General features: G+C 41.6%; 1 protein-coding gene across 1 annotated transcript in view; it reads right to left on the bottom strand.

Annotated features, from left to right (window-relative positions):
- CTNNA3 (catenin alpha 3) overlaps positions 1-13,562 on the bottom strand; it is a 1,889,266-nt gene extending 1,875,704 nt beyond the window's left edge. The window contains exon 1 of the mRNA XM_020998213.2: positions 13,382-13,562. The gene's annotated coding sequence lies outside the window, so the exon portion shown is untranslated. The remainder of the gene's footprint in view (positions 1-13,381) is intronic.
- Between the last annotated feature and the right edge of the window lie 243 nt (positions 13,563-13,805).

A 13,805-nucleotide genomic window follows, 5' to 3' on the forward strand; every position in this document is an offset into this window, starting at 1 on the left:
GCTGATTTCCTTTTTGGATAGAATTGCTGGCTCTTAGATGAGGAGATGCTACATAGGTAGACCTAAAGCATCTTGATTTCAGCAGAATGTCTGCCAACATTGAGCAAGGTGGGAAAATGTATATTGGATGATAAAACTGTTATATTTAGATGGCTGTATTTTTGGAGGAACATTAAAGTGTAAGCTCCTTGAGGGTAGGGACTGTCTTTTGCCTCTTTTTGTATTCCCAGTGTTCAGCACGGCAGCAGGAACATAGTAGATGCTTAATAAATGTTTATTGATTGACTGAAGGGATGAATGAATGAAAAGGCTATGGTATACCACGGGAAAGTATTGGGCATGGAGTCAGGGAGTCTGGGTTCAAATTCTGACCCTGGCGTTTAAAAGCTATGTGACACTCAGAGAAACACTTGACCTCTGTCAACCTTAGTTTCTTCATCTATACCTAGCACTTGAACCGTTGGTACAGCCTCGTGATTAATCCCCTCCGCTGTGTCACCTCCCTATCTCTCAAACACCCTCATATATTGCCATACAGCTGACAACTTCATATTCCTAAAACAGACCTATGACCATGTCATCTCCCCACCCACCCAAAAATCTTTAATTGTTCCCTATTACCTCCAGGAAAAAGTACAATTTCTTTAATCTGGCTTTTCTGTTCTTATTTCATACTATTCTCCTTCATTAGCTTTCCATTCTAGTCAACCCGGTCTGCTAGCTCCTCCCTACACACATGATTCCGTATCCCTCCTCTATCCCTTTGTAGAAGTGGTTCCCCACTGCCTTCAGTGGGCTCCCTCTGTGTCTCCTGGAATCCTTGGCTCCTTCAAAGAACGGTTCTGGTGCTACTTCCTACACCTCTACTTTTTGGATCTCCCCCAGTCATTAACAGTTTCTCAACTTTGAAATTACTTTATTCTCCTTTATAATTTAAATTACTTTATACTCAGTATTTCCTTACCCTAGTAATATGTAAGTTACCTGAGGACAGAGGCCATTCTGTTGTCATCTTTGGATGCCCAGGGCCTGGCACACAGTAAGCACTTACTAAATATTTGTTTAGTTGAATGAGCCAGACAAGTGAGATTCCCCCAGAATGTCCCTTGACACAAAGAGCCTCTGACACAAGTTTGCAATGATGAAATAATAGATGACATAAACAGGGGAAGGGAATAAGCATTTATATAGTGCTTACTCTGTGTGGGGCACTAAGTGCTTTACAAATATTATCTCATTCAATCCTTACAACAACCTGGAGAGGTAGATGCTGTTATCATCCCCATTTTACACTTCAGGAAATTGAGGCAAACAGAGATGAAGTGATTGCCCAGGGTCACACAGCTAGGGAGTGTCTGAGGCTGCATTTGAACTCAGGTCTTCTTCACTCCAAGCCCAGTGCTCTATCTACAGCACCATCTAGCCACCCCCAATAGATAATGCATGGGATGATAGAATCAGGATTCTAATCCCTCAACAACCTGCATCAAATGATGGTTTCTAACTAACAAGATGGAATCGGATGGCTGTAAATTCCTGCACTCGGGTTAAAAACAATCACTTCAAAAAGGATATTTTGAAAGCAAGCTGACTTAACAGCAGGTCATGTTTCAAATAGCTAGAGATTTCCATTAACTCCACGCTCTGTCTGAGTTGATGTGGAACAGGGCCATCCAAAAAAGTCATGTCATTTCAGGTTGTGCCAACTGAAATGGAGCAAACGAGACAATGATAACTCAGGGAATCATTGATTCTTAAAGCTGAAAGGAGCCTTAGGGGCTATGTAATCCCACCTGCTACATTATTCAAGAGTTCCCTCTACCCCTTCCCACACAGGGGCTCATGCGGCTTCTGAATGCTGCCAGTGATAGAGGATTCATATATCCTAAGGCAACCCACTCCATTTTTGGACCAGCTCTCATTGTTTAAAAGTCCTCACTCGTATAAAGCCAACTTCTACCTCCCACCCATTATTCCTTACTCTACTCTCTGGAGCTGGCCACGATAATTCTAATGCCTTTTTTCCATGAAATCCTTTAGATTATTTAAAGACAGAAATCACCCCCAAGCCCTTTCTTCTCTAGGTTAAACATCCCCCTTTCTTTCCTTTGTCCACCATCCTCTGGACACACCCTTCTTCATCAATTTCCCTCTTAAAACATGGTACCTGAAACTAAATGATAGTTGCTGTCAAGATAGGGTCTGCTAACACAAAGAACCGCACAGTAACAACACGTTATCCCTATTAAGATCACAACTGCTTCCTCATTCTTTAGGCCCATCATTCCAACCTGAGGAGAAAAATGTTCAATCTTGATTGTGTTTCTGCAAACGTCACGCCTAGTTTCAGAAGAGGATGGGCCATTCCAAAAGGTAAGGACCTCCCTGACAATGGATTTGTTCAAGCAGAGCCCAGGCAATCATTTATCAAAGACTATGTGGAGAGGATTCTTACAAGCATCAGGAAGGGAGGGGTCTCACTGCCTACCTGTCACTAATTTATTGGGATGCAGCGTGATATATTGAGAAGAGCATAGGTTCTGGAGTCAAGCAACCTTGGTTTAAATCCCACTTCTGATGTTTATTATCTGTGTGACCTTGAGTACATCACAACCCTCCTGGCCATCAGTTTACTCATATGTAAAATGAAAGGGTTGTTTGAAAAACAATTATGTAGGGGGCAGCTAGGTGGTGCAGTGGATAGAGCATCAGCCCTGAAGTCAGAAGGACCTGAGTTCAAATTCAGCCTGAGACCAAACACTTGACGCTTACTAGCTGTGTGACCCTGGGCAAGTCACTTAACCCCAATTGCCTAAAAAGAAAAAGAAAAAAAAAGAAAAACAATTATATAGTCCTTGAAATTTAACGGTCCTGGAGATCAAGACTAAGATAGTGGATGTACCTTCTTGATCATCTAAACAACAAAATCCTCACCTTTAAGTTAGTGAACCTCAGACTTGATGGGTACCCCACTATTGAGTCAACATGGGTACACTTTCTTACAGAGTGGAGGTAGCTGTCTCCAGATGAACCAACACTGAATCCTTTCTGAATATCCTTTTCGTGCTATTGTTGATTAAACTTCTTTTGTTAAATATAAAAAATGAAATGAAGTAAAGTGAAGAGGTTGGTAGACTCTGAGGCCTCTTCCAGCAGTACCCACCCTTAGATCCAGGCAATCAGAGCTCCTGCAGCATGCTTTCAATGCAGGGGGCCCCGCCCTCTGGAGGATCCCACTAAGCATAGGTTCTGGACATACCCTTCTTAGTCAATTTCCAAACTGAGCAATAGATACTGTCAGATAAGGTACTATTCTTCTATTTTTAAAAATATATATCATAATCATTAATGTTATGACTGTAAGGATAAGGAACTTAAATTTAAAAATTCTCCTAGGGAAGGGGCAGTGAGAGAAATAATTATTAATAATCAATTACTAATATAGGGGTATCTAGGTTTTTTCCCTTTCTATTTCCTCATTTCGTTACTAGGTCAAGGCAGCCTCTGAAGGACAGGGATGATGATGAGATTGGGTTCAGTCTTGGGTGGGGCCCCACCCAACTAGGAAAGCTTAGCTCTGATTAAAGGGTAAAAAAAAAGTCTTAAGGGCAGCTAGGTGGCACAGTGGATAGAGCACTGGCCCTGGAGTCAGGAGGACTTGGGTTCAAATCTGGCCTCAGACACATAACATTCACTAGCCGTGTGACTCTGGGCAAGTCACCTAACCCCAATTGCCTTACAAAAAAAAAAAGTCTTGTGGAGGTGGGATTCTTACTGCAACCCCACCATTGTTTTACTCAGGTAAGACGGGTGGAGAAGAGATCCTTCTGTCTAGATTGCCCAAGGCAGGGGTAGTCCAGATACAGAGTACATATGAGTCTCTTTGTCCAAGAGTGACACAATCAAAGTCACATTCCCCAGTCCCTCATTAGAATAACCTCACATCTCATTATAATATTCATTCTCATTAATTGTTAACCAACCAGAGTTGATTTCCACTTGTCAGCAACACCCGCTCCTCCAAGGGTATTTAAACAGTCGTCCTCAAGGTTTGTTTTTGGTTTATAGAGAAAGCCACTGACCTCAATCTATTAATTATTTCCTAGCAATAAATAATAAATATATTAATGAATATTGATAAATTAATAAAATTAGTAAATAAGCTAAATTTCCTGGTCATTATTAATAAACTAATAAATTGAATATTAATTACCCAGAGATTGCGTCTCTCAGACTTTTAATTTCATCACAGTAGATTGACGGTCAACATCATGGACACCTCCTCATATTCTACAGGACAGTGTCTGCTGTTACATAATGATATGTTAAAGACTGGATACATTGTGTATAGACTGGAATATTTTAATTTTGTACTTTTCTTGTTTGTATATGTTTAAATTGTCATAAACCATTGTGAAAAAAACCAAAGTATAGTACAATTTTAATATGAAAATATTATTGTAGGTTTATATTAACAATCCAAATATAAGTTCCACTTGATTTTATTTTAATTATAATTTTGATGCATTATATATATTTAATACAAAGTGATAATCATTTTAATTTCAAGAAAGATGGGATTATTGTATCTGAGGTTTCAAAAAAACAGGCAATAGGAAATGTAAAGACAATATCAATGTTGCATGCTGTGATTTATTTGGACTACAAAAAAAGACAGAAGACAATGCCTGATCTCAAGGAGCTCACACTTTAATGGGGGAGACAACATGCAATCAACTACATGAAAACAAAATATATACAGGATAAATTGGAGATTATCAGTAGAATGAAAGCACTGTCAAGAAAAGCTTTTTGTAGAAGATGGGATTTTGACTAGACTTGAGGGAGCCAGAAGATGCATATTGAGGAAGAAGAGTATTCCAGACATAGGGAAGGACTAGTGAAGTGCTCAGAATCTGAAGATAGAATGCATTGTTCTGGAAACAGAAAGGAGTCCAGTATCACTGGATCACAGGATTCCTGTACAGGGGTAAGATGTTAAAAGACTGGGAAAAGTGACAGAGAGCCACTGGAGTTTATTGTGAATGATGTGGTCAGATCAGTGCTTTAGGAAGATTAATTTCACAGCTGAGTGGAGTATCAACTATAGTGGGGAGAGACTTGAGACAGGGAGCCCAATATTGCTATAGTCCAGCTGTGAGACAATATGGATCTACACTCGAATGGTAGTAACAGCAGAGAGAAGGGAGTACATGGGAGAAATGTCACAAAAGTTAAAACTGACAGGACTTGACGATTGAATGGGGGAAGAGTGGGGTGAAAGTATAAAGAGTTGAGGATGAGGCTTAGGATGTGGAAGTCTGGGTGACTGGGAGGATTATGGTATCCTCGACAGTAATTGACTGAAGAGAGTATCAAGGAGAAGAGACTGATTGACAGTAAGAGAGGTCAAGAAGGATGAGGATTCAGAAAAGACCATTAGATTTGGCGATGAAGAGTTGATCAAGGAGATTGAATGCTGAGCTCAAAAGCCAGACTTCAGAAAGTTCAGAGGACAGTGAGAGGAAGGAAGCAGAAGCATCTATTGAAGATGACCTTCTCAAGGAGTTTAACCATGAAATGGAGGAAAGATATGGCAATAGCTAGGGGGAAGATGAAAGGATCAGATGAGGGTTTTTTGAGGATTGGGAAAATGTGGGTATGTTTGTAGGTAGTAGGGAAGCAGCCAATAGACAAGGAGAGAATGAAAATAAGTGAAAGAGTAAGAATGATAAAGGGGCAAACTGATGGAGAAAATGAGATGGAAGGAGATCACTTGTGGGAGTAAAGGGATTTGCAATGGCTAGAAGAAGGGCCACCTCTTTACATGAGACAGAGATGGAGGTGGAAATAGTGGCAAAAGCATCTTGGCTGAGGAGCAGGAGAGAAGAGGGAGCTCTCAGTGGCTACACTCCAGTTTTTCCTTTTGCAGAGTTCCAGACCTAGCTTCAAGGGCTAGACAATAGAGAAGGAAAGGGAGAAGGGCTTTTAGAACCTGCACTTCATCTTATGAAGGGCAAAAACTTCTTTCTCTTAAGGAATTTACATTCTAATGGGAGAAGGAAAAAGGAAGTGGCTAGACAGTAACCTCAGAAGGGAAGACACTAGAAACATTCTCCTGCAGCTGGTAAAATTTGAACTGAGTCTTGAAGAAAACCAGGAAAGCCAAGATAGAGGTGAAGACAAAGAGCTCCAAGTGTCCAAGAGCCTACTTCATCCTCATCTTCAACCTTTATGTAGCATCCAACACTTTTGGCTACCCCTTCATCCTTAATTCATGCAGAATCACGTGGGACTTCAGTGCTGGAAAGAACCTCAGAAGCTATCCAGTCCAAGCTGTTCTCCAAATCAGATTCCCCACTAGAACCCATCCTTCTTGTGCCCATCTAGCCGTTTCTTAAAGTCCTCTAATGAGGGAGACCCCAATGCCTTCCAAGGTAGCCCATCCCACTTTTCGGACAGCTCTAGCTGTTAGGAAGTTTTTCCATAGTTTTATAGCCAAAAGAGACCTTAGTGGTCAGATAATCCAACTTTTTCATTTTCTAGATGAGGATGAGACCTAGAGAGGTAAAGCAATTTACCCAAGATCACACAAGGAGCAAGTGACAGATGCAGCATCCCAACATGGGCCCTACTCTCAGTGTTCTTTCCACTGCACCACACTGCCTCATGTCAAGCCCATGCTGGCCACTTTGCAACTTCCATCCATTGTATCAATTGCCCTCTAAAGATTCTCTCTCCTCTCTTGGCCTCTGTGACGTTGCTAGGTCCTTCTACCAATTAGACAAATCTCTTTAATATTTCCGTTTCCTCCTCCTGCCTCTAGTTACAAATATCCTCCAAAACCCTTTCCCTCTCTTCTCTGTGCATTCTCTCCCTTGGCAATCTCATCCTCTCTCATGTGTCTGATCATTGCCTCTAGGCATATGGCCCCAAAGTCTTCCTCTTCACCCAGTCTTTGCTGAGCTCCAGCTGCACAACAAGCATTTCTATTTGAATTTCTCATGAACAACTCAAACTAAACATTCCAAAACCAAGCTCATCCTTTCCACTCCTGAATCAGCTTTTCCTCCTACTTTCCTTTGCTTGGTTTTTTAATGACAAAAGTTCCTTGAGGACCAGGACTGTCTGATCAAATCACCCAGTCCATCAACGAGTATTTATTAAGCATTTACTATGTGCATAGCGCTGTGCTAGTACTGAGTATACAAATACAAACAAAAGAAAAGCACTCTCTACTCTCAAGTAGCTTATATTCTAGCAAGCAAGGACAACACTTATCTAAGGAAATTGAAAACTGGAAAGAGAGGAGGGATACACCTACACACAGTGGCAATGCCCAGAGAGGCTAGAACAGAGCCTGGAGAGAAATGAAGGGTGGCTGGCCTCAACCCTTCCTCAAAATGGAAGTCTTGGCATTCAAATCTCGGAGCACAGGACTGTCACATGGTGTGTGTGTGTGTGTGTGTGTGTGTGTGTGTGTGTGTGTGTGTGTGTTTAAGTTTGTTGTAAAATTGACCCTCTTGATCGCTCAGACACCAAAGATCAGTTACTCTCCTGGATCTTCTTTCATTCTACTGGGAAGCTGAGTTGAGCACATTCAGCACCAAATGTAGAAAAGACACAGGACACATCCATAAGTGTCTCTGTGTCACAGACTTCCACTATTCCCATTATAAAAAGTCAGGGCCTCTTTGGACACCCCCACCCCACCCCAGCAATCCTCTTCATTGGATCAAACCCTCCTGGTCTGAAATCATGCCAAAATGGCCACCGGCAGAAGGGAGTGTGAACCATTGTGGACCTGAGGCTAATTCCACTGGCACTTTATCTGATACCCAGAAAACTGGACCTTTTTCTGGTACTCGGGCTTTCTCCATCAGTTTATGCTGTGAGACTTGAGGGATACTAGGACAACTCTTCTAATCTAAAATTATCTGCCACAATGCCTGAAATTCCACCATTAAAGTTCCATTCCTATGAATTAAGCAAAGGCTCCTACTCACAGTCTTCTTTTATATGCAGATATCTGGGAGGGTCAACAGTAACATCTTTTTTACTTTCCCCTCTTCAGAGGGATTCAGTGGCTTGTATGTTTTGCTTTTTACAACTAAAGACATTGCCTAACCTTTTTAGTTAGATTGTGTTTGTCCTACGCGTTGGAAGAGGACCAAAACGACATCCCAGTTAGATCTACATAGTTACATAGTTAGATCTACAGCTCAGCCGAAGGAATCCAGATGGCCCCCTGCCAAGGGGCCCACCAGGCCTGAGAGCCACCATCTAAGTGAAGCCTTGCTGCAAAAGCGAGCTTTGTGTAGCTCTCAACAAGCATTCCCGGGAGCCCGAGAGCCTTAAATAAATACTATTTTTATGTCTTCACTTCGGCACACATACTTTCTCTGCAGACAAGTGGGAGCTGCCAATTCCTCTCTCAGTTTTTAATTCCTGTTACACCAGAGAGGAATTAATGTCTGCTAATAACAGTTCATGGAGAGTGGAAAGTTGAATACCCCTCCTTCCTTCCTCTTCTCCTCTTCTTTCTCCCTTCTAACCTTCTTCCTACCCCCTTCCTTCCTAGTTTTCTTCCTCCCTTCTCACCTCATCCCTCCTGGTCCCTTTTCCTTCTGCCCTCTTTCCTCCTTCCCTTCTTTTTCCTTTCTTCCCATCCTCTCCCTCCTCCTTTATTTCCTAACCTCTCCCTTCTTTTCCTTTTAACATCCCTCTTTTCTTCCTCCCTTCTTTCCCTCCTAACCACTCTGTTTCTATCCTCACAAGCCTACAGCTTCTTCCACTAAACAGCAAAACTCCATAACACAGGGAGATGAAACAAAGACCACACCAAATGCATTATAATTAAGTGCTTTGAGATTTTGAAAGGTGACAGGCTTCTGCCATCTTTAATACTCTTGACTTGGACCTGCTCCAATCTGTAATAACCAAATAACCTTATGTCCCCTCCTGCCCTTCCAACTCATGGTACGGAAGAAAGATTATAGGTTTAGGTTCTAGAAAAATCTGGGTTTGAATCTGATCTGTCACATTGACTATACACCCAATACGACAAATCAGAGAGCATTAGGGTCAGAAAGGCCCTCAATGGCCACCATCTTGGCCAACCTGTACCTGAACAAGATTCTGATAAGTGGCCCCCCACCTTCTGCTTGAAGATCTCCAGTGAGGGGGAGCCCCCAGCCCCCTGAAGCAGCCAGCCCATTCTGCTATCAGACAGCTCCGACTGAAGGAAGTGGTGTGGTGGTTGTTGTTGTCGGGGTTGCTGTTGAGTTATTCAAGTGTGTCTGACTCTTTGTGACTCGAGTTTTTTTTGACAAAGATACTGGAGTGGTTTGCCATTTCATTCTCCAGCTCATTTTACAGATGAAGAAACTGAGGCAAATAGGGTTAAGTGACTTGTCAAGGGTCTTCCTGACTCTAGGCCTGGCATTCTATCCACTGCACCATTTACCTCCCCAAAGGAAGTTTTTACCAAACAGAAAAGAGAAGCTGTTCCTTACATTTCTTTTTTGATTAAGCTCCTCCTGAGCCTCAGTTTCCCTATCTATAAAAGGGGATATTGGTACTTGCACTTCATTAATAAGGACTTAATAAATGGTTGTCGATTGATAATTGTGAGAATTAAATCAGATGACAAGGAAGAAGGGTTCAGTACATCTAAAAGCAATGTCAGGACAAGTTGGCTGGCCCTGAGAACTGTCCTAAGTTGACGTGGAAAGCCTAGAGGTCTTTAAGCAAAGCCTTCAAGTTAGAGTTCCTCAGAGAATTCTTGATCTAGTATAATTTGGATTAGGCCTTTGAGATCCCTCCCAACTCAGAGATTCTAAGATCATACAAACACCCACTATCAGTCTTATCTTTGTGTCTACTGGTTCTCACATCTCTGCAACACAAAGAAATCTTCCAGCTTCTTCCTTAAGTCACCCTTATCCTATTCATGGGGCAGCTAGGTGTCACAGTGGATAGAGTGCTTGTCCTGGAGTCAGGAAGATTCATCTTCCTGAGTCCAAATCCTGCCTCAGACACTTATTAGCTGTGTGACCCTAGGCAAGCCACTTAACCCTATCTGCCCCAGTTTCCTCATCTCTAAAATGAGTTAGAGAAGAAAATGGCAAGCCACTCCAATATCTTTGCCAAGAAAACCCCAAATGGGTTCACAAAGAGTCAGAAATAACTGAACAATAACATACTATAGATCATTTTTCAATTTAGTGAATTAGAACTATCACTCCCATTTGTAAAAAAAAAGAAAGAAAAATAAGGAAATTCTATGAACATGATGAAAATACTGTAGCATCATCCAATTAAGACTGCTGGTGAACTGGAGACAACATGGTATAGTGGAAAGAGCATTGAATTTGGAGCTGGAGGTTCAGATTCCAGGTCTATTACTAGCTGTGTATCTTTGGGCAAGGCACTTTCCTTTCTGGGCATCATTTTCTCATCTACAAATGAGGGAGTTAACTACACACTCTTGTCCATAAGAAGTAACAAATCTGAAGAAATCATAGAAGCAAATTAAGCTTGAGGTTTCCATTTTGGAAAGCTGTCACACTTAATCCAGGTTCTCCCCCTCACCTCAGTAACTGCAAGTGGCTTCACCTTTCTGCAATAACCACAGGCTGTTCCAGTTTTGTGCGTCCAGGAAGATGAGACTCTCAGGAGAAATGAGAGGCCTTTGGCAGCCAGTTACCCAACTGGAGAAGTGACCTCTAGGTGACCCTTGAATGGCACCTCATGGCTTCCACAGCTGCCTGCCCTTTTTGCCTTTCTTCAGCAACCATCAGATGTCCCAATTTTTATTCTCAAGAGATCTGGCTTTTAGGTATTCTAATGTCTCTCCTCTTTTTTTTTTGTCTAAGTTAGAAAGAGATCACAATCCTGAAATGCTTTGAGCAGTAGTGCAGCTGTATGCCAATAAGCTGGCTATTTAATTAAAAAAAAAATTCGAGTTATCTGAGCTACCAACCAGAAAATTATGCTTATCTGCCAACAAAGGCAAAATGTACATAGGAACTGATGCAGAGTCAAGTAAGCAGAGACAAGAAAACAATGTAAAGAACATTGGAAACAATGTGAAAAACAATGGAATGAACAACAAAAAAAGAATCTTGTGTAACGACCACACTCTTCCCCAAGGAAAGATGAGAGGACACACCTTCCCTTACTCAAAGAGGTGGAGGACTATGGTGTGGAAGGTCACATAGACCATCAGACTACGTTGGTCAGCTCCACTGAACACTTTTTCTCTTTATTTTTTCAAACTCTTTGTTACCAGCCACAGTCCACAGAATAGAGGAGGAGAGAGGACTATATTCAAAAATGAATATAAAGTGCAAGAGTCGGGGGGACAGGAAATAAGAGATATACACAAAAATAAAAACAAAGATTAGGAATAGAATCTATTAGGGAAAGCATATGCATATATATGTATTTATGTATGTATATATATGCATATGTATATGTATATATCAATATCTATATATAAATATATCCATGCTTAATTGTAGCCTGGGGAGGAAAGGAGCAGAAGGGGAAAAAAAGAACAAAGTTAAAAGTGTACAGCAGAGAACAAAAGAAAACCTATAAGGAAGCAAAGAAAAGATGGACAGCTTTCAACGTAACGTGCAATCCTTAATATATAGGCTTTCTTGAAATGGAAAGTTATTGCTATATATTCTGAATCCTCTCCTATGTTCTGCTGTGCACATGACGTTTTTTTTTCTTTTCTTATTTTATATTTAAGTTTAATATTTAAGTTTATAATAAAAATATTTGTGAGAAGATAAAAAGTGGTGATATAAAAAGTAAGTATATCAATAAAAACAAAACATATCAAATAAACTAGATGCTGTCTAAGGTCCCTTCCAGATCTAAACCCCATGATCCTATACACCCCCTCTACAAGCAACAGTTTGTAGCTGTTATTCTCTGAAATGTTGCTTTTTAGCCTGCCTCAGTGGGCTAAACACATCCCAGGAGATCAGGAGATCCCAGATGAAATCCTTTGGGCCGTGTAATATTGGGTAAGCCTAAAGCTCTCTAGACAAGAATCTGTGGCTCTCCTTGGTATCATATGCCATAGCCCCATAACCAGCCCAGAAAAGAATCTCTGCCTAATGCCCCCCTAAAGCTTTCTTGTTTCATTTTACCTTGACTCCTTGTCATCCAGGCCTTAGTTTTCAGGACTGCAAAGCATCGCACACATGTTATCTTGTTGGGCTCTCAATGCAGCCTTGTGCAGTTGGTGCTATTATTATCCTGATTTTACAAATGAGGAAGACTTGGGCTGAGATTAAATGTCATGCCCAAGGTCACACAGCTAGTAAGCTTGTGGAACAGGGTTTGAATTGAGGTCTTCCTGATTTTGCACAATCTGTCCAATATGCCACATTGCTTCCCAATATTATTATCATAATGGATTTGTAAATTCCTTCATTTAGATCTGGAAAGGACCTCAGAATTCATCTAATCCAAAGTCAACATTTTACAGATGAGGAAACCGAGGCACAAATAAGTGACATGAACCAGGTCACCCAGGTAGTGTCAAAAATATGATTTAAACCTAGGAACTCTGGGTTTAATAAATGTTTACCGCTTGATGGATCTCCGCCTCCAGACCCAGTGTTTATTCCACCATACCACACGATCTCCTATAATCAAAGTCTTTCCTTGCTCTAGATCTACCCCCAAATCTCCACCCCAACCATCACTTATCCCCCATGGAGAAGCCAAGCCACCAAGTGTTGGTAAAGCATTTCTTAAGGAAATTCTCAACCTTCTAACTTCATACCAATTTATGAAAGTTGTTTTACAAGATCAAAAACACAGCCATAAAAGCATCTGTGCACATAGCGTTTCAGACACGGGTAACCCCTAGCCTTACATACTCACACTCTCCATAAGCCTGGCATCAAAGGGTACAGACACCCCAACATTACCATCTTGGCACCACTGACCAAAAAAGGAACATCCTGATCATATCTTATCTTCTCCTGGAGAATAGTCCAATGCGCTTTTTATAGCTTAGAAACTCTTTGAATTCCAAGCACGACATTGCCTACCAGCTTCCCCTGGCAAGAGTTCTGCTGGTTATTTATAACTTTTAAATTAGCATAAAAGTTTACATTTCTCATCATTACTAATCAAAACACTTGCGCTTTCTAAAATAACGCCAGCCTCCTAGAGGTCAGAAGGAAACTCAACATTTTCAGCCTGGGATGTTCAAAGCAGGACAAATAAACTTCCTGAAGCAGCTAGAATTCCCTCCACTTCCCCGCTACCGCCACCCCCCACCCCCCCGCAACGGCTCCTGAGCTCAGAGCATTTCATTAGTAACTTCCTCCCCCAGCAACTGGACTCTCACCTTTTAGTTACTTCCTAGCAAGGAGATGTCCTCCCAAAGTCCACTGCTATCAGCAGTTTTCAGAAAGCAGCTTTGCACAGCAGATGACTTGGACAGTCAGGCACAGAGGGGCTGGGGACCCAGCTGAGAGGCAGTGACAGTGGGCCAGTCAGTCACCCAGGAGAGGAGAGAAAGAGGAGGGAGAAAAGGGGAGGTCACAGGCAAGGGTGGGTGGTATCTAATCCTGACCCACCAAGTCCCTGACTTCACTGACAACTTGTTGCTGAAAATACTTCATTGAGGAAGCCCAGACATACTTTACCCCGAGCCCTGCAAACTCGCCTGTCCTGAAGCTCATAATTAATGCTCGGGTTGGCTTTTTCCAGACCTGTTTTGACAATGATGAGCTCTCCAATTTAACTAGGGCTGAAGGCAAAATTATCAA

The sequence above is a fragment of the Phascolarctos cinereus genome, unplaced genomic scaffold (assembly GCF_003287225.1).
Source record: "Phascolarctos cinereus isolate Bilbo 61053 unplaced genomic scaffold, phaCin_HiC Scaffold_3;HRSCAF=262, whole genome shotgun sequence".
NCBI classification, from domain to species: Eukaryota; Metazoa; Chordata; class Mammalia; order Diprotodontia; family Phascolarctidae; genus Phascolarctos; species Phascolarctos cinereus.